The 26,363-nt window shown below is 37.9% G+C and overlaps 1 long non-coding RNA gene across 1 annotated transcript; it reads left to right on the top strand.

Moving 5' to 3' along the window:
- The first annotated feature begins 533 nt into the window (after positions 1 to 533).
- Positions 534 to 19,878, top strand: LOC123268921. The gene is made up of 3 exons (XR_006510330.1): positions 534 to 544; positions 8,749 to 8,752; positions 19,493 to 19,878. It is a non-coding gene; the product is annotated as an uncharacterized LOC123268921 (long non-coding RNA).
- The last annotated feature ends 6,485 nt before the right edge of the window (positions 19,879 to 26,363 follow it).

The following is a 26,363-nucleotide window of genomic DNA, read 5'->3' on the forward strand; positions in this document are numbered from 1 at the left end:
ATCGCAGGTATTCCAAATTCGGTGGCTGATAATTTATCGCCTTCTGAAATTCAGTCTGCTGTTTTGAATGCTCTAGAGTTACCGCATTTGGTCAGTGACGTTCTGAGTGTTCGCAAATTCCAAAATAAAAATAGACTGAGACAAGATAAGGTTAACTATCATTCTTATCTTGTTGATTTGAAGTCTTCTCGAGTGCGTGATTTCATTATAAGTTCGAAACGCAAGTTAAAAAATCTTTTGGCTAAAACTGTGTTTCCGGATTATGTTGATCAAAACTTCAAAGGTGCTATATACGTCAATGAATTTTCACTGCCAGAGATACATAAACTGCTTTTACAAACTAAAGAGGAGGCCAAATCAAAGAAGTTCAAGTATGTTTGGGTGACAAGCGGACAGATTTTTGTGAAGAGAGATGACGGCTCTGAAATTCTTAAAATAAATTGTGTTTCTGATCTTGCTAAACTTGATTAACGTTTGATTTAACTTATCCAAGATAAGTAGAAACTTATCTTAGAACTATCACATTACTCAAACAATCAGTAAAGTGAATTCAGCTCTGCATTGCCTCAAAGTTAGAAAAAACATCTTCTCAACTCCTATCAGAAAATTATTAGTATCTGCAACCATCCTTCCGCTCATTGATTATTGTACTGTTGCATTGATAGATTCATCATCTGACAGCAATTTAAAACTTCAACGTGCAATGAACTGCTCAACAAAATTTATCTTTGATCTCAAGAAAGATGAGCATATTACACTTTATCGACGAGAGCTGGGATAGCTATCGGTGAAGTATCGACGAATGTATTACATGAGTTGTTACTTTTACAAGCTACTTCAAGTTGGGAAACCCAATTACTTACGAGACCTGTTCACAGAAGACATTGATACCAGACGCTCCAATAGGTTAGCAGCTAAAAAACATTCTTTTTTCAAATTACCTCATTTTGCTACTACCTATATGGAGCATTCATTCATTTATGGTAACTGTGATACGCCTGTGGGAAGAAATACCTGAGGAAATTGTAAACTCGAGTAGCATTGAAGTCTTCAAAAATAAAGTTTTTGACTATTTGCTAAATTTAGACAGTTGATAAATTAAACAATTGATAAATTAAATTTGTTGATTACAGTACTTTTTATACTAATTAACGGATTTAAATTGGGACAGTAGTCGAATCAGTTTAAAAAAGTTGAAAATGTTTAAAAGTTTTTGAAAGAAAGTAAATTTAAAATATTATTTTTGCAATATTATTCTAAAATTTAGGTTAAGAATTATGTACTTACATTTACATTTAATATTATTAACTTTTAAGATGAAAATATTTTGTATTTTAATTGCCATTTGGCCTGTGCCTTGGCATAAATAAATTTATCAATCAATCAATCAATCATTTATTTCCTTTTTCCTGTATAACCTTTGTATTTCACGTATAATCTTTTTATTTTCTTCCTTATTTCATTTTCTCAATATTTCTGTCTTTTATTTCCTTTTTCTTATTTTACTTTTTAATATTTCACTTTTCTGTATAACCTCTTTATTTTACTTTTTCCAATTCTTTGGTTATGTAACACTCCATCAAATACCCGGGGATATTTTATTTTGAGTTCTCAGTTTTCCATTTCCTGGGTACTCACCACTAAATGTTCGCACAATTCACTTCACTCGATTCACTTAGCTGGGCGACAACCAAGTTGGGCGCCAAAATTCCTGTTACCTGTGGGCTTACTCCTGGATCTGTTACCTTTCACGTAATAGACATCCGGACTAACTCAGTATCTCACAGGAACTTATTTATAAAATGGAAAAGGGTGTGGGTCGCTTCGCGAATGAAGAATACAGGTGAATTATGTTAATGATTGTTTATTGGTGTTATGTCCACCCGCAAATGTAATTATGATTATTGTCTGCTGTAGTACCTGAGGAAGCTGCGAAAGTGGCGAAACGTTGTATGAAAATTAAATAAACATCAAGTATTAAATATCCTGAAAATAAGAACGGTTTTAATTATATTACAAATTATGGATAAGAACACTAATAACTCTAATAAATGATAACAAAAAAAAAATACAACGAGCTTACGTCACTCATATAAATTTTTCAAAAATTAAGAAATCATAAAATTTTTTTTTCAAAATGATTATTTCAAACGTCTAATATTTAATAAAAATAAATATAAGTAATTAAGAGGACAGGGAGAGTCATCTAATGGCAATTATAATAGAGCCACTGCACACGTACTCACACATACCCATTGATCGTGCTATATAAACTCTTATAAAATTTTCTTTTTTTCTTTAAAATAAGCTTTTACTTTTTTTTCTTTTTTCTCTTTCACCCTATTGTCTAAGTTCTAATTAATTATTTATTTATAAATTTTTTTTTTCCTTTCTCTTCCTTTTTTTTTCTCTCCAAAATTAAAAAAAAAAAAATTCTTCTCTTCTCCACCTAAAGCTGTTATTTATCCTATTTCTATTTACTTCTTATACTACCGTTACAACTACCTGAATTACTATGGTATAGGAGAGAAGGAATAAGCATTATATAAAAAAAAATTGATACCAAATTTTTCTTCTTTTTTATTTAAAATAAAATAAAAAGAAGAAGACAGTAGGAAAATTTTTCCTAATATTTATATATATGTTCACTTATATATATAATACAGAAGCAAAATGATCTGCCCTTTAATCTCCATTGCCAGCCACCCGATATCATCTGATACGCCTAAAAGGAATAACAGATGAATTAATCTCTTGGCAAGAGATGAAACGATTGAAATATACCTGTTATATTACAAATTTCGCTAACCTACTCTCCATAAATGGCAATGGCTAATTTAATACCAAGTACCGTAGTTTTCGGAATTTTTTTCAACGGTGTACATTTCTTCTTCTTTTCTCTCTTTAACAAAACTCTTAAATGTAATGTTAGCTCGATCACTGCTGAGACAATAGTGATACTCAACACGGCTTACCGAAATCAAGAGGCGAAGACGATTAACCATCCGTCAGCATACAATACTGCACAAGATAAAATATATATTTAAATATTGGCGCCAGATGACTCCTCCTGTTACTCTACTTATTATATTAAGATATATTAAGTTAAACTAAAAATTTTAAGTGGCTTTCGCTTATAGGTAAGGTGGCCATAGGAAAACCGATAAGCTATACTAGCTCCTCGCTTTTCCGGGGGAATGTTATGTCCACCCGCAAATTTTTTTTCTCTCTTCTCTTTCTTTAAATTTAAATCGTCCGCGCAGATGAAAGACTTCTCCATGCGCGAAAGCCACAATAAAATAGAAGCTACGCGACTGCTGGTTAACTAGCGGGGACTTCTGCAACCTCAGCACCGCGAGTATTTAAAAAGGCGATCAACAGCCAACGCCTTGTCTTAGTTGGTTAATTCGACTTCCGCGTTTAACTGACGGGCCCGTGCCTTGTAGAGTCCTTTGCTTTAATTTGCTCCGCACTTAAAGGAAGTTTGGACGCGGTTTCAACCGGCAGGCCACGTATTAGTTTTAAGTGTAAACCAGGTCTTAGTTGGTTAATTCGACTTCCGTGTTTAACTGACGGGCCCGTGCCTTGTAGAGTCTTTTGCTTTAATTTGCACTGCACTTAGAGAAAGTTTGGACGCGGTTTAACCGGCAGGCCACGTATTAGTTTTAATCTTAGAGAGTCGTATTCTCGAAGTTCTAATTTGCTCTGCACTTAGGCGAGAATTCGGTCATTAAGTTTATTCAAAATTCCTTAAAAGCTAGTTTTGCGCACTTTACCCTACGGGGGACTGAAGGACGTTAGCTCAATCGAATTATTAAAATTCATTAAATTAAATTACGTTAAAACCAAATTTGTAAAAGTGTAAGTTTTGGCGTTTACAAAAATAAATCTAAATAAAAGTGAAATCAGTTTTAAATCAGTTCATTTCACAAAATAAGAAGCCCGTAAAATGAGCAGCCCAATTCTATCCTAATCCATCCGCTGCAAGGACCAATCAGAAGGTCCCAATCCAGGAAAAGGCGCTAACAGCAGCCCACATAAATAATTAAACAATGGAATTAAAACCTCCGTTGCGTATTCTTTAAATCGTTAGTCCAAACCTACACCGTTTACGCTACCACTTAAACGCCCTTGGACATATCATTGGGCGTCCCCAAAGCATGGGAGTTACCCTGAATGGCCCTGAGAGCCTCTTTTACAAACTAATTATTCACGATAAAACACAGTTTCAATATTAAGATCAATTTAACAGCAAAACGCAATGATTCTATAGCGGAGACAGATGTAGCAGTAATGAGAATGAGAGTCTAATTTAGACAATTAAGCTCGGTACTATTATTCGGACTCGATATAGATTCGGACAGACTAATCGACTGACTGACTGTAGGTGACGCAAAAGCTGGCGTCTCCTGGATGATCGAGTTTATATATTCTTCGTCGCGGGCATTGCCGATTATTGTATTCTTGCGCCAAGCTAGTGTTAATCCGCGAAAATAACTCATATTATTACGCCCGCAGATTAACGTAACTACTTTTATGTTCCCTGAATCAGCGGAAAATCGGTATTTATGCGCCAGGTATTGTTAAATGACCATTGATAAACTGTCGTTTCAGAACCACGTGCATGTCCAATTCGTAGAAGCCTCGCGATTCTAATTAAGTCTTAACCTTGCTGGCCGATCACAGAAGACGAGAGTTCCTATTTCATGAGGGCAAGTTGGGCCGTTTAATATATCGATTTACAGATATAGATTTAGTATCGAGATATAGACGGGAGGGTAGGCCCTTCCGTCACAAGGAATAATTCTTTATTTTTTTTTCTGTTTTGCGCATAAGTAATTGTTGATAAAAATATTTCATATTTTTTAATTTTCAGATCATATCAAAATTTGGTTGGAGAGGGTGTTTTTTCCAAATGTGGGTCCAAAATCTTTATTACTAATTAACTCATGGACTGGGCATTGTTCTCAAGTTGTACACAGCGTTAAACATACAAATATGGATACTGAAAATATGATCTTACCAAAAGGTACAATTAGGAAAATTCAACCGCTTGATATTTTTGGATTCCAAGGATGGGAAAATTTTGTTCGATATTTTTCGGATCGTACAGTTTTAATGAATTTGGACATAAACTTGCATTTACAAAATAACATTATAAAATTTCAATCACTTTCATATATCCAATTGTCATCTCCTCGATACATAAATTTATTCACGTACATGTGGTACAAAAGTGGCTACACAGATGTAAAATCAGATGAGTTCGAAAATCCTGTGGATTTTGCATTTCACAGATCATGCAATTCTCATTGTGAGGTTCCTGGTTGTCAAAATATAGCAATTATCCGCTGCTCATGGTGCAAAAAGACGTTGTGTTTTCAAAATTTTTTTCATGAACATCACGATTGCAAAACATATATTGAATAGATCTGCATATGACAAAATGATAAATTTAAATATTAAATTTCATAAACTTCAGAAATATCAGATATTTTTTTCAATATTTTTGTAAAAAATCATTTGTGAATTCTTGATAAATAAAAATTGATTACAATAAAGCATATATTATAAGCATTTTTTCTATTTTTTTTTCCAAAGCAGATTCACATTACATGACATTTATAATATTTGATGTCCGGATACACAAAATTAAGTTTAGGATGAGAAGTAAAAAAGTAAGTAAAATATTAAAATATAATATTATTATTATTTTCTAAATTCTAGAAATATATAAAAAAATTATTATTGATGAATTCATATCAAAATTAGTATTAAAAACGATATTTTCTTGGTGGCCAATGTAGATATACTTAAGGGGTGTTCACCTCCCAAACTTAACTTTTCGGGAAAACCCCGAAAGCTGAATTCTCTACTTATTTTTCCTCTTTTGATTGCCGTTGGTTTCGTTGAAATCCATCAAATAGTTTTTTTTTTTTTTATAAAAGTTTTGTGATTTTCAACCCTTATAACTTTTGGTCTATTCATTGTTTCATTATAAAACCAAAAGCATTTTTCATGATTTTCCACCCTGAAAATTATGCAATTGGTCCCATTCGATTATCTAAACAGCAAGTATGCGAAACTTGAAAAATACCCATTTGGAAGCTAAACTTTGAGGGGTAGTTTCACCCCCTAGAAATGTTTTTCCGCAGATAAAAAAAAATACGGAGAGGGAAATCGGAGAGGGACACCGGAGAGTTTTTCCTTGTAAGGCCCAGGTCAGCCAGCTTAGCCCAGAGCTTATCATGAGGTACTGAGTCAAAAGCACGTTTCCAGTCGATAAATAGTGTAAATGCTGCTGTCCCTTGGAACCTGATTGCGATTTGAAGGATAGCTAGAAGGCAGAAATTCCCGGGATTTCGTAGTCACCCTTCTTATGCAACATGCACATTATCACAGAAGACCAGTCAGCTGGAGTGTGTCCGGATGATAGGACTTTATTGTATAGTGCGAGTAGGTACAACTTTCAATTTGAAGGTAATTCCTTGAAAAACTCATAGGTAATATCGTCAGAGCCGGCTGCTTTGCCTGATTTGCTCTTATTCAGATTTTCATCAGTTCTTCCCAAGTTATTTCATCGTCTAGAAGTGGATATGAAGGACCAGAGAATCTGATCTTTGTTGTAATTTTGGGTGGGTAGACCCCATCGTAGAACTGTTTCCAGGTTGTTTTTGGGATAGAGGCGTGGCCCTGCTTGAATGTGCGGACTGAGTTGACAATTTTCCAGAAATAAAGAAGTATTTTTGACGTTGGCAAATTTTCGTTGTATCGAGAATATGTAGGCATTTCTTTTATTCTTAATCAGTTCTAAGTACTTTTCCTTTGATTTGTAGTACTCGGTCCAGCGTGGGTCATTCGAGCTATGCGTCTTGCATAACTTCAGGAGGCTTGCAGTAGTTTTTTTGAGGCACATGCAGTCGTCATCAAGCCAAGGTTTGCTAGTTTTTTGCCGATGAGAAGATTTACCTGGTAATTGCAGCATTTAGGTGCTTGCAGGCGCTTCATTGATGGCTAAACATAGATTATTATATAACAGATCATTGGAGTCGGTATTCATATTCATGGTGATATGCGGTGAAGAGTATAGATGGTATTTGTAACAGTCAGCGTGATTCAGGTTCCAGTTAAGCGTCTTTGTGAGTATACAGGACGAGTGGCAGCAGAAGGTGTATTTTAGATCCATAGTTTGACGGAGATCGGAAGGTGATTGGATTTGGAGACAATAGGACAGATGCACATGTTTTTTATCAAGTCTGCACCTGAAAGATTTACACAAATATAGTCTGTAGTGCTTTTACTTAGTTTACTGATATAAGTATATCCTCCTGGAGTTTCGCCAGGTGTACGGCCGTTGAGAAGAATAAATCCATTAGAGCCCATGAAGTCAAATAGTGTGGAACCGCGTTCATTGAGGACTATGCCTAGGGCAGACCTCTTAGCATCAAGAACAGAGGAGTTGAAAAGGCTTGACTCCAGGAGGCCAAGATCACCGAGACGGGCGTTAAAATCACCTCCTATGATAATGATATGAGAGTCTTCTTCACTCCAGATAACATGTAGTGTTTGTTGCAGCAAGAAAAGCAGTGCTTGGAAGTCAGAGGTTGATTTATTAATATAAACGGTGACAATTATATCTTCGAGATTACGGAGGGTGAGGGTGCCTATGATTCAACTATTTGTAGCGTGTAATTTTTTAAAAGATACGTGGCCTGGGACGAGTGTACTGAGACCACCACTAGCACGGACCGAAACACCATGTGTATTATCAACCCATAAAGGAGTGCAATGCCAGTTAGTAGGAAAGGTATAGGTAGTATTCGAGGGAAACCTGGTTTCACATAAGCCAATGAATTGCGCGTATAGAAGTTCTTTGATATCTGCGATGTTAGAGAATCCATGAGAATTCCATAATGACAGCTTGATTCCACGATGAACTATTAATTTTTTGGTTGGTCAGTGAGCATTGGAGATGGGCTAAGGTCAAGTGGGTGTGATTAAATTGAACTAGCGACTTCAAGTTGACGTCATAGGTGAATTCTTGGTTGTCAACTAGGATCTTATTGTATCTAACCTTGACGTTTTTTCCATCTTTTTTCAGGCGTTTAGCCACATCTCGAAACTTTTTAGCAATCAGTACTTCAGCTGGAGTGAGGTCATTTTCAATGTAAATCGGTGTACCAATCTGAGCAAGTTGACTTTATTTTTCATAATTGTCAGTTTGTTATTGTAATTGTTCAATGTGGCCTCAATTCTGTCTCCGTTCCGACCAATAATATTAGCAGACATAACACAATTTTTAATTTTAAACTTATCTGCAATAAAAGTGGAGACTGTATCCAAAGCGTTTTGATTATTCGCAGTTAACCCTTTTATTATTATATTATAACGACAAAAATGTTTTTCTACTGTGTTGATCATAATGTTTTTAGTAGTGTCGTGAAGAGAAGGTAAAGTTGAGACTGAGGAAGAGAAGTTAGTCCCATCACTTGCAGCTTTCAGTTTAGAGAGCCTGTTCTTAACTGCATCCAATTCTTCTCTCAAGGCTTGGTTTTCTTTAGATAAGGCAATTTTCACCTCTTCGAGCTTAGCATTGTTGGCCAAACTCGATTTATCTAATTCAGCAATTAGTTCTGACTTCAACTTATTAAAATAACTACGATCCTTTTGGCGCCAAGCGTCGATCTTATCAAGTGAATATTCGTAAGGATCTCCCTGTGGATGCGATGAGGAGTTGAACTTTTCCAGATTAGTCATTGCAAGGGGTGAAGAAGTAGGACGGGATATTTTATGAGGTGGAGATGTTTTAACCGGTGTAACGAAAGTTAAATCCGATCTTGGTCTTTTCTTTGAAGCCTTTTGTAAAAGGGGGGGGGGGCAATAGAATCGGCTGACTGAGATTTGTATTTGGACAGCAAGACAGCGTTTGTAGGTCGTCCTCTATGTGGAGATCTTGCGCTAGAAGGTCGATTATCTGAGTTTTTCGGAACAGGTTCACAAATAGATTGAGAATTAGTATCTGCTGAGGTGGTAATGGCAAGACTAGGTACAGTGAGAACTTTTGAAACACAAGTAGTAACCTCTGATGTTGCTTCTAGGAATCTACTAGACTCAAGCGAGCCTTAACTGATAATGTCGCCTTCTCTAGATCCCGTAACTACGATAACCTCACTTTCTATATTTGGCATAAGAAAAACGGGAATTTTTATTATAAAATTCCCCCGAATCAGTATTAAAAAGTATATAGAAAATGACGAACGCGTTTTTAAGCACTTAGACACTAATTGAAAAATTAATTTTAGAGTATAACATAAAAAAAACCAATTAAAAATTGCACACACGCGTAACACATCCAATCGCCAAGACAGCTTAACAGAGACTCCTTAATAAATTAAATAAAGGTCTTTCAGATACGAAATATATTACATTATTCTAAATATTCATATTGTGCAGACAACACGATATCATAAATAAGGTTCTATGACAATTGATCCCAAACATTTTATAACAACACAACTGATTCCACGAATCGTGTTGTGCTCTTATAAAACCTCCATTTTTTTTTTTTTTTGGTTCTTACGGACAAATATGGCTCTTATTTTTTTTTTCCGAAATGCTACCATTATGCCCCATAACATATCCGGTTACTAGATTATTTGATTAACAAGACGTAGAGAATAGCATTTTTTACTAATTTTCAATATTTTCCGATTTATTCAGACGTGGTAGTAGATAAAAATCTGAAACTTGCTGTATCGAAGTATTCATGGATACGAATATTTCCTAAAGTTATGAGCCTGATTCCTTTCAGGGGCCGATTGGGTATTCTTATCGTCCCAGGGCCTTTGCGACTTTGTCACTACTCAAATGCACTAAGATCATTATGAAAAGTTTCTAAATATAAACTCATGCCGTTAATTCTTTACTCAAAATAATACGTGTGTTTTTGTGACATGAGTCTTCATTACATCCTTAACATTACATACAGTAAATTCAGTAACGTGTTTCGAAGGCTAAGGAACATTGTATTTTTCAGCTAGAAAAAGGACTCAAACTGCATTGTCGACTTTCAATAGTAACAACAAAGATTCTGCACACAAATCTTTAAGCGAATCCAGCAGATATTTGTCAGCTCCTTCTAGCAAATCTTTAACAACAAGATCAATATTGGAAACTTGGTCGGTGTAGATGAATTCCAAGAAGCGTTTAAATATTCTAGGTTCAATGTCAGTCAGCGTTATCTTCGCTCCCTCGTTATTTTTTTCTTTCATGGCAGGAGTGAACAGCTTGAAGAACATTTCGCTGCGTGCCATCAAAATGGTCTCGTGAGCTTCACAAGCCTCATCTCTAACCTTTATAACGGCGTCGCAGCCTTCCTTGCTTTCAAACAGCCTCCGGTAATCTTCAACCACATGTTGGTTCCTTCAAAGTGATGCTGTTAGAGTACGTCGTGGGATCATCATAGACCGTTGATTCTATGTATATTTTCTGCATATCATTCAGAAGAAGCTCACCTTTCTTTTCTTCCAAGTCTGCTTTCTTGACAAACTCAGCATGAATATAACTGTTAGTGCCATTCTTGAACCATTTTCTGAACTCAGTGACATTGACTCATTCGTTCTTATTATTTATGATAAACAAATAATAGATAGCTTTTACGTCAAATTTTTGTACAGAAGAATAATGTAAAGATACCAACATCCAAGACTTGTCTTCAGATTCTTCATTCTCGGTATCAAGTCTCAGATGCCATTTTATTTCTTCATGATCGACCCCAGTTGCAAACTTTGGCGAATCCAAGTTGAGTTTGTGTTCAACATCATCATCAATTTTTTCAATGTACGAACTGATATCGTTCATTCTCCATTCATAACCGATCACGTGTTTTTGCATCAACTTGTAATTCTTGACAATCCTAATTTTTGAATAACTTTATTTTTGATCAATTAAATATCACGAGTCCTTACATCAAATGTTAAGGTTATTGTGTTACCGTTGACTTGTGTCGTAAATGTTCAATTTTATTATTGTATTTTTGTTCACTAATTATGCATTGGATTACTTTTGAATAATTTAACTATGATTATCAGTATCAATCATATTTGTTTATTAATTTAATGCGTAAAGTGTGATTATAATGATTATAATGAAACTCATAAACCAAAAGAGCTATGGCGTCTATGGCGCCTTTCTAGGCAGAAGAATTTGGTGGGAGCGAGATTGTATGTTAGAGAGAGGGAGAAAATTTCCCGCTTCGCCAACTGGCGCTTTGGTAGGTTTAGTTGAAACTCTGGCCGGTGGCAGCGTGACCGAGGCGGCAGGATCGCTATATGGCAGAGAAAAGTGGTATCATCTAGGAAAAAACTTTCGACCTAAAAGTTTTTAGTTCATTGACAAAATTCGTTCATGATAATTTTTTTTCTTATTCTAATAATAACTTAGTTATAAGTTTATTTCCAATGTATATATAACGTACGTATGTACATTGTGTTTCGTATGTATATATAATGGATATATAACTCGAATTTATTTTAAACGTCATAAGATTAGAAATTTTATTTTATTTTTTAAAATACATTCACTACTATCTTCAAAATGCCAGACATTAAAATTACTAACATAATTGTTACTTTTCCATTCGAAACTTATGAAGTTCAAAAGGTTCATATGTCAAAAGGTAATAAAATGTTTACAAAATAAAGAAAAATGACTAAAATTTTCCATGTTAATTTTACAATTGTCTTTATTTCCGGTTTTCACCTTTCCTAATTAACATTTTCAAATACACTAATTTTTAAATTCCAATACCTATGGCAATAAAAAAATCAAAGATTATTTATGGATATTTTTGTGATTAAACCTTCTTCAAAATATACCATTTTTACATTTATGATTACTCTTAACATAAAAATTTAGTTATATTGATATCATATTCAACTATCTTGTTCTAGTATCTTGTTCTAGTTTACTATAAAATGAAATACTATTGTTCATTACTTGAATTATGCAAAAATTTTAAAATATTTCTTTTACGAAAATCGTTAAATGTTTAACTTACTTTCATATACAAATAGAAAAATCGGCAAAATTGAATATATTCTAAATTTCATAATTTGATTCAGAAAATTATCTTATCAAGCCATTATATAAATTCATACTACAATATTTCGGGTTGTTGAAATCAATATAATTATTCTCAAAAATATAAAGTAATTTAAGATATCATTTTACTTGTTGAATTTTTTATAGATCACTTATGAAAATTTAATCACAGACAGCTAACTTCGTTTTTTCCACTGCTGCAGCGTGACAAGTCATCGGGTGCAGTAACCATTACAGGTATCGGTGTTGGTGGCGTCGATAAGGTCATATGCAATCCACTTACAGATGATTCTTCACTGGATTCGAGCGAGGTTGTAAATGAACTGTTCGAGTTTCTTGAAAAAAGTGGGGTAGCAAACTGCCGATTATTGTATTCTGAAATCAAATTGAAAATAATGTCGATTACGATTGATTACATTCATAACGTGAAAGTACATATGATTTCGACAAACGAGAATTAAAACTACTAGAACATTAGACCCTACAAGCCATCCCTGCAACTTCTCGCTAATTTTAAATGGAAGGCGCTTCAAACTTCACCTCTTACGACGTTATTAAGTACCGTTAGCTCAAAGACATTGCTCAACAGCTTCGATTAGCTAGATTTTGAGAAATCTCAAAAATAAAATTTTCAAATAATCTTTTTTTTGGAATAACTCCTGAATGGCTTTACCAATCGATTCCAAAAACTGATCAGCTCTTAAGCTCAAAAAACCACGTCAATTGCCAACAGTCCCATTAAAATTTCGTTAATTCGTTCGTGAGTTATCGAAAACGAAAAATTTCGAAAAAAGTGTTTTCTTCACATAACTTCATGATTTTTTTTTTGATCATTTTTGACTAAATAAAATAATTATTAGAGCTAAAAAAATCTCGTCGATCGCTACCAAGAACGTGAAAATTGGTTGATTGGTTCGTGAGTTATCGATGTCGAAAAAATTCGGAAAAAGTAAATTTTTTAAAGTTCTCTAAAATTTTCGGTTCGATCAGTTTGTGTTCAAAAGTATATCATAGATTCTGATAAACTGCGTGGAATACTGCCAGCCACGTGAAAATCGATTCATTCATTCAGAATTTATTGCAGTTTGAAAATTCAAAACATACTGTTTTATTAAACTACTATCAGACATTTGAGCTCAAAGAGATCAAAGCATACAATAGTATATTATACATCTAGAGCATTAAAATAAGAAATGTCTCAGATCACATGTAATTGTTGTCCGAGGCGAAGCCGAGGTCAATAAACATGTGATCTGAGGCTTTCTTATTTACTGCCCGTGGTGTGTATACTATTTTTCTCCTCGACGGAGGCGGAAAGCGGCATTTTCATTTAGCGTAGTGGGACGAAAGTTGACGCTTTTCGCCCGGAAGTGAGAAAAAGCTATTTCTTTGAGCTCAAAGAGCTCAAAATAACACACAAATTGTATTTTTGAGCTCGAAGAGCTCAGAAACGTCATAAGGGCAATTTCAAGCGTTTAGGTAACGAATTGGCGGGAAGTTGCAGGGATGGCCTTTAGGGTCAACCGTTTTCCGGATTTTTTTGGTTGACAAAAATTGACGCTTTCTGCCCGTCGAGCAAAAAAAATTTAATTAGAAAAAAACGGTTGTTGATTAAAAACTCCCTGTTTTTGAAAAATGATTTTGAAAAAAATTGGGAAGTTATCGGTTTCAACCTGATGGACAAAAATTAAGTTCTCATGAGACCGATTTGAGATCCTTGGTAGCTATTCTGAGTATTCTTAGGATAAGGGCAGTATAACTGTATGTATTAGGATGCTGCATTTTTAGGCGATATTTTTTTTTCTCTGTGCTACCTAAAAATCTCATACTTTATGAAACATAAAAAATTATGTCACCGGGTAAAAGGCTTTAAGTGCAATAGCGGCTTAGCTCATTTAAAAATTCAATTTCCTATTTAAATATCATAGAAAATTTTTTTTCGGTTCAACTTGATGTTTCGCCGTGAAAAATTTTTTTTTGGAAAAACGCGTGTATAGCTTTTTTAGAGCATACAATTTACTACAAAAAGTTCCTTCGCGTTAATCCCCTCCGACCAACAGCTTTTGATCTAAGCATCGATATTGTTTTGACTTGTACAGATTCCAAATTCCCTCGAATTAGTCGGTACCTCTTATTCATGTGATTTTTCTAGCTAATATTAATTGTAATTTTCAATGCGCAATCATTATAATATTTCCGTGGGTTTCTTACAAAAATAAATAATAAAATTATGACGAAGAAAAAAATTTGAAATAAGTGTTGAGTTTCAATTGAAGTAATTGCAGGTCTCATAAGTGAAATTAAAATCTGCTTAGCTTGAAATGCGTCGAATTTTCCGTTAACTGAAATTTTCTCCGTGGCGTTAATTTTTTATAAAAAATTAGTGTTTATGTTTTTTATGAATTCTATTGAAATAAGTAGCCAAATTTCTTTCCCACATCTCAAGTGCTTGGAAAATGCACTTATTTCAATCTGTTACATTCCCGCGCAACCCCGCAATAAAAGAATTCATCGGTTATGTGATCTGCGACAGTAAACTAAATGTAAAATTCTTAGTTTGTTGACTAAATAACTACATGTAACGTTAAATTTTGAAAACAATGACTTTTTCCTTGCGGCTAAAGAGACGATTGTTGTAAAGAAATTTTCATCGAATTTATTAAAGTTTAAGAAATATGTCCTAAGTTTCATGTCTCAAGAAGTTCTAGTTTATAAAAGAAAACATTTTTTTACATACTATTCACCACTCTGACATAACCTACATATGAAGTCAATTATCGCGAAATTCCTTTTGAGCTGATGTCCAATTATAAAGAAAGAAGAATATTCAAAACGATTGACCTTGGAGGCCATTTCTGTAATTTCCTGTTTCTCTTGAGATTCTTTCAAATTCTATATCTGTAGGAACTGTATTTGAAGAATATGAATTTTTTGATAATTAACACCCCCGCACTGCTATGTGGAGGAGGAATTTCGTAAGATCCTATTCGAAATGAATTCTTCATTATAAATAAAAAATTCCTACCAAATTTCGAGTCTGTAGAGGTAACAGTTTGGAAATGGTAATTTAACATTCTAACACCCATCCCCGCAATCTTTATAGGCAGAGGTTATTGCAAAATCTGCTCTTAGGTCAATTCTGCATCACATATAGAAGAGTCTAGCAAAATTTGGAGACTGTAGGAGCTACGGCTTAAAAATTGAAAATTTTCAATATTGATACCCAGCCCCACAACCCCTTGTGGGGTAAGCTATCGTAAAACTCGTTCATAGACTATTTCTACATTTCTTACAGAAGATTCCTACTAAATTTGGAGTCTATAGCAGCTATAGTTAAGAAACAGGAATTTTTTATTTTCAACGCGCCCGCAATACCTTTTGGAGGAAGAGTTTCTTTAAATACGTTAAATAGCTTACCTCTATATAGCAAAAGTAATATTTCTACCAAGTTTCATACCCGGTTGGAATCCATGAAAACAAAAGAGTCAAGAGAAAATTCTTGTCTTTTGTTTTTATTAGCAAGACATATGTTCATAAAAGTAAAACAGCAATAAATTAGTGAAGGAACATTGGAATTCGAAAAATAAATAGTCATAAACCATCTAGGAAAAATTTTGCATTGAATGGTTGTAGTTTCATGTCGATACGATCAGTGGTTTAGGCGTGATTGAGTCTCCATTGATTGAGACCATTTTTAATATATATATTGTGACATGGGAGAAATTTTCCTTGTCAAAAGATTATTTTGGTTAATTGTTTAAATTTATTTTCTTTATTATTTAATAATTTTGGCTCAGCTGAAGGAAGGCAGAGATTCGACGTGACTGTGTCGCCCCAAACGGTCTCCTGATCAGAGTGCGAAGCTTGAGGTAAGACAGGTGGGAGGGAATAGCGCCGAATTGGAAAAGTATGCATGAATGAGTGTGAATATTGTAAAGAGTATGATAGAGTGAGAGCAAAAATAAGTTAGAGCCATCAGACGAACCCGAAAATTTCACGGAGCCATCAACGACCAACGTGACATCTGGAGGAGGACCACGGCGAGAGCGAAGCAAAATTTGAAACCGATGAATGACGACGGCGTTTGAGCAACTTGAAGTCGAGCGAGGCACCATCTGGATGCCGTAAGCCGAACCGAGTGACATATCGACCAATCATCGATCGCAACGGAGAACTGGACGCACCCCGTAATACAACGGCCGGCTAAAAAAAGCCGTGAGCTGATTGGATAAGAGCTTTTGGAACGAACCGAAAAGTAAAGAGCATGTGTTGCCGAGGAGGCAGCCATATTAACAGGCAATTCTGATCTGGACGCCGTGTCTGTTAGTCGCACTAATTCCGCTACAAGCATTAAAATAGTTTACAACGCAATTAACCACCATTACTGAGTTAAATATTGCACATTGTTAAGTATTATTTTACGATTGTACCTTGTTGAAGCGATTGTTCACGGCCACTGTGTGGATTATCACCGAGTTACGATTAATTAGTATTATTACGTGCACGTGAGAGACGCCATCGCCGAGAGATCGACGCCAGTTCGCCAGCCTTCCCGCCAATTAAGTTAGCGCCTTTTGACGAGCCAACACCGACTTCAAGGAGTTTACTGCGGTCACAGGGTGAGTTTGATCGATAATTATAGCTTCAGGGTGTCCTCACCGCGACATCGCGATCAATTTTAGTAAATTTTACCAGTTTGATTTTTGGTGTAATTTTTGTATTAATATTTTTTTTTACGAAAGTAATTATTGAATTCCTTTCGGATTATCGAGACGTGTGTGACGACACTCTAAGGCCCGGTACCATTGGGTTGTGTGAACTTGTGTGTGTGTTCGTGACCTCACCACGTGGGAATTGATACCATGCTTTCGATCCGTGTTGTTGATTTTTGTGGTTACTGAATTGGACGTTCGATAAATTTAGAGTTGTTACGACAACTAGCCCGACCGACACGCCATCTCCGAGCTCGAGCCTAAATTACCTCGAGCTTCTTCATTTACCCTCGACTTAATTGATTTACCGACCGTGAGTGTTACCTGCCGCGAGCCACCGAAACTTTGGTATAATTAAGTGTGTCAAAATTAATTTCAATGAATATTTGAATTTTTCTTTTGTTGTTTTCGGCGACAATTGAACTTATTGTTAGTTATAAATAATTAACTTACTCAGGCGTTAATTTTTTTTATTCATTTTTTTCTTAAAATTGTTTTATGGTTACGAACGATCAATTTGAGAGTAATTAATTGTTCATTCAGTCGCATTAATGATTATTACGCAACTCAAGGTTAATTAATTATTTAATCATTAAGTATTATTACTTTTGATCTAATTTAAATTGAATTAAATTGTTTATTTCGCCGCACAGTCAGTTGTTAACAAAATTGAGGTTAATTTATCGTTTTATCACTAGTATTATTACTTTTATTTGATTTGAAGAAAAATAAGTTGTTTATTCCGCCGTATAATTAGGTATAAATTAATTTGAGAATTTTGTGAGCCGATGACGGACCGAAGTTAATTATTCTTTTGATTTTTTTTTGTTTTACTTCGTTTTCAATTATTTTTAGTATCGATTAATTGATTATGTCCACGTAATACTAATTATAGTATATTATATTATATTAAAGTATATTACTATTTGCGAATTATCGACTGATCACAGCTAAAAATTTTTTTTTTGTTATTATTGTAGTTACTTCGACGAGAATTAAATCGTTATTATACGAATTTGGCGACACCTTATGAATTATATTGGTGACTGCTAGAATAAATTGTTAACTGAACATTTGGTAATCAATTTTTTTTTCTTTTTCCCTCCCCGAGATCACGTAGATTTAATACTTTTGCTTTTCACCGATTATTCAAATTTTTGAATCTCTTTGTCACCGACCCGTCGCCCGACGACGATCAACAACGACTTCAAATCGTGGAACGGTAAGTTCCTGGCGCCCAACTACCTTCGAAACCCAGGTAAGCCAATTTAGGTAGTGCTCTCCGGCACTGTCGACGCCAGTGCCGGCGAAATCCCATTATAATATATAAAAAAATGGCTATGGACTTTTCGTCTCAGAATTATTTTTTTCATTAGATGCTACAATGGCGTCCGTTACTTCTGGGATATTCTGTATATATATATATATATATATATATATATATATATATATATATATATATTATATATATATATATATATATATATATATATATATAATATATATATATATATATATATATATATATATATATATATATATATATATATATATATATATATATATATATATATATTGTAACAGGCCGCTTTTAGCGCCACCTGTTAAGACGTTTGTTTATTATTTATTTTCTTTTTATGATAATTTTATTTTGAATTTAAATTTTAAAAGAAAATTTAAATTGGGCTCTTAAATTTATTTAATGTCCGTTGATTGAATTCGCCGCGACCGAGTCGCCCTCGCGTGGAAAAAAATTTGACCGAAGCTCGATTGCGTTCGAAACAAAATTTATTGCGAATAGGAATTTAATTTAGCGAATAAGTTAGTTAAGTATTGTATTATTGAGAATGGTACTACCGGCCACTAACCCGCGAAGAGAGACCAACGAGGATCAACGACGTGGATCATCTGCAAGATTATCAACGACGGGCGGATGTCTACCTCGGGAACGAGCAACTGTTCCAGCCAATATATCACTCAATAAACGTCGATATTGGTAAATTGGACTTGCGGCGCCATCTCTGGGGTTCAAAGCTAACGACGGACCCAGAAAGGGGGAAGAGACGAGGAATGCGACATGTGCTAATTTTTCCTTCTTCCACGTTTTCCACTTGCCACGTGCGGATGTAATTTCGATTCGGAGGATTTTTGTTGGTTATTTTTTTTTAATATTGTCTGATTTTGAGATTTATTAGAAAGACTATCGTGAAATTTCTCGCGTTTGAAATCTGATGATTTCAGTTAATTAGCCACGACGTGGTGTGCTGCATGTATTGATTATTGTGTTTAGCTGCGAATTTGTTTGCCAAAAATTTATTACGGCATTACGACGATAATTGGCTGTCGCCAATTATTTATTTAATAGAAGCGATCTATTACGACGTTTTTTTTGTTGGGTGATCGCTGGTTGACGTGTGCAAGTGACGAACAAAATCACCACGTATCCTCGCCGAGGAGGTTCATTGTCCGATATAGTTCGACGTGGAAGCCGAGTACGACCTGGTGTGGCCAATCGACGGACGGGATTAAGCGACGTCTTTGACCAGGGTGAGTGCCACGGGTTTCGTAAATAAATAGCTCGTGGGATTTATATTCATCAAGTAATATTTTTTTTTTTTTTGTCATTAAATTTGTCGATGAGGAATTTCAAGGTTGTGTTGACTCAGCCAGTAACCGAGTAATCCCACGAGGTATTTCGGTACCGCCATTGTTGTTATTTTTTTTGTGTACTGATGTATGAAAGTTACAATTAATACTGTTATTATCATTTTTTTTTGTAATTTCGACGTTTACTCCCGGGATAATCGACGAGGTCGATTATCCATTGATCGAGCTTCGGATTCGTGCTGAATAATTAATTTAACTATTATTTAACTGCGGTGAATGAATTTTTGTTTATTATTATTAGTACCAAAAATTCGGCGAAATTTTAGAAAGTAAAATTTAAAATTAATTATGATGAATTAGTTATTTGACTGCTATAAATTTGAATCGAGTGAATTTTATAAATCTTTTTGTGTTAATTTACTGAACGTAACTGAATTGAGCGACAATTTATGAACAAGTAATTTTTTTGGGTTAGTTAATAACAACTGACTTGAGCGAAGATTTATATTTAACTATTTCAATTAATTGTTATTAATTGAATTTCAAGGACGTTATTTTATTATTATTATTAGTATTATTTAATTAAGGGATTTCAATTAAATTAAGCGAAGATTCAATTTTTTTGGTTATTTAGTTAATCAATTGCGATTGAGTGAATTGCGGGGAGCTTTATTTTGTTGCTGTCGTTAACTGACTAAATTAACTGAGTGAGCGACGACAAAATTATTTTTTTGAGATTGTTGAGTGAAATTTGCCGGAGTATTTTGTTTTTGAAACCGTTGAAGTTTGCTTTTCGGCGAAAACTGCGTATCGACGGCGTATCGACGAGATCGTCGACGATTATTATTATTTTTTTTTCTCGCGTTTAATTCTTGTATTTTGTTAATTTTGAACAACTATTTGAATGTATTGTCAATAAATTGATAATTTATTTTTTGTTAATTAATTGCGAATTAATGCGAATAGCCCGAATACTTTCCTCGTTCCTCTATAATTAAGTCGTACCCTTGAGGCCCGCCACCCGACGAAAGGAGTCCCGAACCGGAGTAGCCGGACATCGACGTGATTGGAGCAAGGCTCCTGGCGCCCAACAACAGGTAAAGCAGGTAGGCCAGATTATTTATTTCGGGCTTCGTTCTCGCTAACGCACGAGTACGAAAATACCCGTTATATAATTTGGCGCCCAACGTGGGGCACACAAAAGGGCAAATTACGACGCGTTATAATTAAATTAGAACGTAGGTTAATTAATCGGCGAAATGAGCGATAATCGCGATGGAATTGTCCCGAATGATGGGGTGGGAGACGATTCTCTGGTGACATGGGATCAAATCGTAAATGATTCCACGCAACAGGATAATCAGGAGAACGCGAATGGACGAACGAATCCCGGGGATTTCCCGAAAATGACGACCACGACGAGTACTACAGTACATACAAGTAGTCCGACGCATATGGTGTCTCAACTTATTACACTGACGACGACGAGTGCCAATGTATACGGCCCACCATCGCCACCTAGACGTCGTATTCGGGTACCTCCGAATGCCATTGATGAGAATGAGACATACGAGTGGTATCTGAGACGCAGGGGGGAGTTAAGTGCGGAACGGCTGCGGCTGGAGACGGTTCAGCGTAATATGGCTGATCAGCTCGCGCAGCTGGCAATCCGTGAGGGTATAATTCAGGACGAACTAGCCGCGATAGAAGGACGCCATGAATCGATGGGAGGATCCAGCGGATCAAGCGGGCAGTATGACTGGATCGCGGATGCGTCACCTCTGCAGGTGCAGGAAATCCTCGTGACGATGAATGCCAACCCGATAGGGAGCGCTGCGGTGATCCGCGACCGACTGCATCGGTGTTTGCGTCTGAGGCGGTTTCCGAACACTGTCTGGACACACGAGGACCAGGCAATACCAGACAGACAGGTTCTGAACGCGTTTGAGCGAGAGCAACGACGTCCATCGAGGATGATGCCTTGCTCGACCGCAATGACAGGTTGTTCGACAGCGAACAACATGATTCCGCTGTCGACCACTATAACGGCGACGACCGCGAGCAATACGACGACGACCTGGACGACATTAGCCCCAGGAGCAATACATGTGGACGTCAATGGACGTACCACATACATGACGCAGCACGGGATTAACAATCAACGCCCGAGAATGACATCATTGCCGATAGTGCGTCCAATTCCGAGTCCTAGGCGACGAAATCGTCTAAATGAGGGACTTCTGCGACCTACTGCGAATTCGACACATTTGCCGGCACATAACGTGACTTTTGCACCAGAGGTGGCACCACTGGGTGCGAATTCACCTCAGCATTCACACAGTGAGCTCTGTGTGCTGTCTGGAATGGGTGGAGGACCACATTATCAACCCGCGATGTATGAGAGAGTGTCGAAATGGAATTTGAAGTTTTCCGGTTTAGGTAGCGCGCGCGTTGAATCATTTTTGAATCGGTTGGATGAATGTTTGACGACGTGTGGTATGACAGATGCGGATGCATTGGCAGTATTACCGTTATTGCTATCAGATGTGGCCAAAACGTGGTGGTCACACATGAAACGTCGTGTTACGTCGTATTCTCAATTCAGATCCGAGTTGCGTCGACGTTTTGGAGAGCCATCAGTTGGATGCAGGATTAAATGGGAAGTTATCACGCGTACTCAAGGGAAGCTTGAGATGGGGTTAGACTTCCTAGACGCCGTGATCGCGCTGTGGTCGCGAGTAGACGATCCATTGCCGTTGAAGGATCAATTGGACTTCGCATACAATGGTTTACGCCCGGAATACCACCAGAAGTTCGAGCGGTACGATTTTAACAACTTCGAAGAGTTGTATGAGCACGTACGAGCGGTCGATATTCCCCGCAATCGTATTCAACGACGTGAGCCAGTACCCGTGGAACAGAGCGTCGTTCCAGAGTACGCCTACCAACCTGACAAGTACGAATCTAAGCGACGTACTGTTGGTCAGGTTGCTGCTGTATCGAACTCCTCCCAAGATGCGAAGAAAAATAAGAAGAAGCAGAATAAGTCGAACAATGCTGATCAGTCAGATGATCAGGTTGTTGCGATAAACTCGCAAGAGACGACGAACGCAAACCGAGGGCCGCCCTCAAGGCCTCCAAACAACAATGGAGCTCAGCGAGGTTACCAGGGCCCCTCGAATGGCCGATCAAGCCCGAAGCAGGGTAAACCCAAGACGCCGGTATGTCGTGATCTTTGGGGCAAATGTTTTAATTGCTTCTCGACGGATCACGGATGGCGTAATTGTCCCGAGGCAAGACAAGAGAAGTTCTGTTTCGGTTGTGGAACGCGAACCGAACCAACGCCTGGATGCACGTGCTGCATGATGTTCTTCGAGTACAACAGGCCGGAAAACGACGTCGGGAATCAGTAAGGACGGGTCCAGAACTGATTTCCCGCGACGTAAATGGGCCGATGATTGATGTGGAAGTCAACATGTCGAACGAGCCGCTGCCAGACATCTTTAACATTGACATTGAGCCTTGCGGGCCCGTGAACCAGTCCTCGGATGCTGGTTCCTCACCTGGATGTGACGTGAGAATACCGACGATAACTGAGGAAGACCTTTTGCGGCAGCGCCATCGCTGTGGCGTCTGTGGCGCAGAAGGCAACTTATGGCGATGTTTGGGGTGCAAGAATGCGTTTTACTGTTCGCGTGAGCATCAAGAAGCGGATTGGCCGATCCACCAGTGGATCTGCGTACCGATTGATGACCGTGAGCGAATTTTTCTTGAATTAGCCGAGGAAGTATGTCCTATGCAGTCTGAGGGCGACGATGTAAGACCCTTTATAGATGTTAGGATAGGCGAAAGGGAAATTAAGGCTTTATTAGATACCGGTTCGACGATGACGTGCGTCAGAGAAGTTGACGAGTTGAATTGGGTCTATGGGTGCGGTGCTCGAGTGAGACCAGCACCTCGAAACTCAGCAGCAGTTGCTGATGGTTCGATGATGTCAGTGCAATCGCTGATCACGCTGCCACTTGCGATTAACGACGAAATCATGCCGATTGAGGTTCGTGTCATCCCGAAGTTGAAGTACGAGATGATACTAGGCATGGATGCGATAATTGCTTTTGGTATTTGCTACGACGGGGGTTCGGAGCGATGGTGGACTCGACGCGAGGGCCAGATATACGATTGGAACGCGAAAGATTACCTCATCGATGAGGAAATAGCGGCCATAGTTGAGATAACCCCGGATCAGCAGTCAGCGTTGGACGAATTGCTGGCACGACGATTGCCTAACGTGAATTATACAGGAGAAACGACGTTTACGAATCTGATGACCCATGAAATCGACGTGCAGGGTCATGAACCGATTCGACAGCGTAACTATCCGACTTCTCCGATCATTGAGGCAGAAATGTGCCGGCAAGTAGACGATCTACTTGCGGCGGGTATAATTGAGCCTTCGACGAGTGCTTGGTGCAATCCAGTCATCATGGTAAAGAAATCGACAGGCGAGTATCGAATGTGCCTGGATTTCCGACGATTAAATGCCGTTTCGAAGCCATGTGCGTATCCATTGCCGCTGATGACATGGATCTTGGACCAATTGAGTGGTGCGAAGTTTATTTCGAAGATAGATTTGAAACATGCGTACCACCAGGTGAAACTCGACCCTGCAAGTCGAGAGTATACGGCGTTTTGCGTACCCGGAAGGGGTATGTTCCAGTATGTAGGCATGCCGTTTGGCCTTGCTGGAGCGCCGCCGCACTTCCAACGTCTAATTGATAAAATGTTGGGACAAAGACGTGGTTTGAAGGTATTTGGATACCTTGACGACCTGATTATCGTCACCGAGACGTTTGAGGAGCACTTAGAAGTGCTTGATGAAGTATTCGACGGTCTAAAAGCTGCGAATCTGAAGATAAATGCTGACAAATGTGAGTTCTGTACGAATGAGGTTCGTTATTTAGGCTACCGCGTAAATGAGAAGGGTTTATTAGTAGACCAAGAGCGTATAAAACCGATATTCGAGTTCCCGAGGCCGACGACGTTGAAGAAAATGCGACGATTTTTAGGAATGGCCTCGTGGTATCGACGTTTTATACCTGACTTTGCGACGATAGCCGAGCCATTGACGCGTTTAACGAGTAAGAAGGTCAGATGGACCTGGACCGTGGATCAAGAGACGGCTTTTGAAGCGTTGAAACTAGCATTGGCAACAGCACCAGTGCTGGCGTGTCCTGATTACTCAAAGACGTTCGTGTTGCAGACTGACGCGAGCGCAACTGGTCTTGGAGCTGTTTTGACCCAAGAACATGAAGATGGTGAGCGAGTTGTAGCATACGCGAGTCGCGTCATGAATAAAGCCGAGCGGAATTACTCAGCGACTGAGCGCGAATGCCTCGCAGTTCTCTGGGCATGTGAGCATTTTCGACGATATCTTGAAGGATATCGATTTAAAGTTATTACTGATCACAGCAGTCTTCGTTGGCTGCGTGATCTAAAAAGTAAGACGCCGAGATTGAGTCGATGGGCGATGCGTTTAGCCGAGTACCAGTTTCCGATCGAGTATCGAAAGGGTTCATTGAACGACGTTCCTGATGCGTTATCACGAATGTTTGAACCAGACGAACTGGAATATTGCGATGACATCATGGCAATTGACGAATTGCCTGAGCAGGCTGACGAAATACCTGCTGCTGAAGTAGTTGACGATTGGTACTCGCGACGAAAACGCGACGTATTAGCTTTTCCGACGAAATTCAAGGACTGGCGTGTCGAGGAGGAACGTTTGTATCGACATATGCCGAATTCTCTTGTATCGAGCGTCGTTGAGGACTTGGATGCCTGGAAGTTAGTTCCACCGAAGGCCGCACATCAGGGAATCATCGAAGAAAACCATGATCCACCTGATGCAGGTCATTTAGGCATTGAGAAGACGGTATCACGTATTAAAGTCGATTATTATTGGCCAGGACTGGAAGAAGACGTCCGACGTTACATTGCTGAGTGCGATGTTTGCCAAACGTCGAAAGTGTCGCAACAACCAGCTGCTGGGCTGATGTGTCAACGGATTGTGAACACACCATGGACAGTGGTTGCTATCGATTGCATGGAATTTCCGCTTAGTCATGCAAAATGTAAATACATGGTGGTGTTCCAAGATTTATTTACGAAGTGGATCGAAGTATGCCCTATTAAGAAGGCTGATGGCCCGACGATAATTCGAGAGTTTGACAAACTCATCGTTCATCGTTTCCGATGTCCTGAAGTGATCTTGACTGATAACGGCACAGAGTTTGTGAATAAGATGGTAGATGAGGTAGCAAAAGCTTATGGTATTCATCATTCTCGCACACCGCCGTATCACGCGCAAGCGAATCCCGTCGAGCGCGTAAATCGCGTTTTGAAGACAATGATCATCTCCTTTGTCGAGTTGGATCACCGAGCGTGGGACGAACACGTCCATGAGTTTAGGCATGCGTATAACACCGCTGTACATAGTTCGTTACATGTTTCCCCAGCGATGTTGAATTACGGGTGGCAACCGCGTGCGCCGAAATACTATCGAAAGTTGATCGAAGGTGCGACGGACATTCCGTGTCCTGATACTGCGGCGTGGTTAGACCGAATTGGGCGTTTAATGCAGTTACACGACTTAGTTGCACATAATTTAGGTCGAAGTTTTGAGCGACAAGCAAGATATTATAATCGTCATCACCGAGATGAACGATTTGCGGTAGGAGACGTCGTAAGGGTGCGACAGCACACACTGTCACGCGGAGTTGATCGTTTTTCGTCGAAGCTGGCGCGTAAATACTCGCAGGAGACGTATGTAGTTTCGAAAGTAATTTCACCGGTTGTTTATGAGTTAGTGAGCGAGAATAATCGTCCAGCGGGACGACAACATGTCAAAGCGTTGCGTTTAGTTGAGCGTGCGCTCGAGAACGA

Source organism: Cotesia glomerata, linkage group LG7, assembly GCF_020080835.1.
Source record: "Cotesia glomerata isolate CgM1 linkage group LG7, MPM_Cglom_v2.3, whole genome shotgun sequence".
In the NCBI taxonomy this organism is placed as follows: domain Eukaryota; kingdom Metazoa; phylum Arthropoda; class Insecta; order Hymenoptera; family Braconidae; genus Cotesia; species Cotesia glomerata.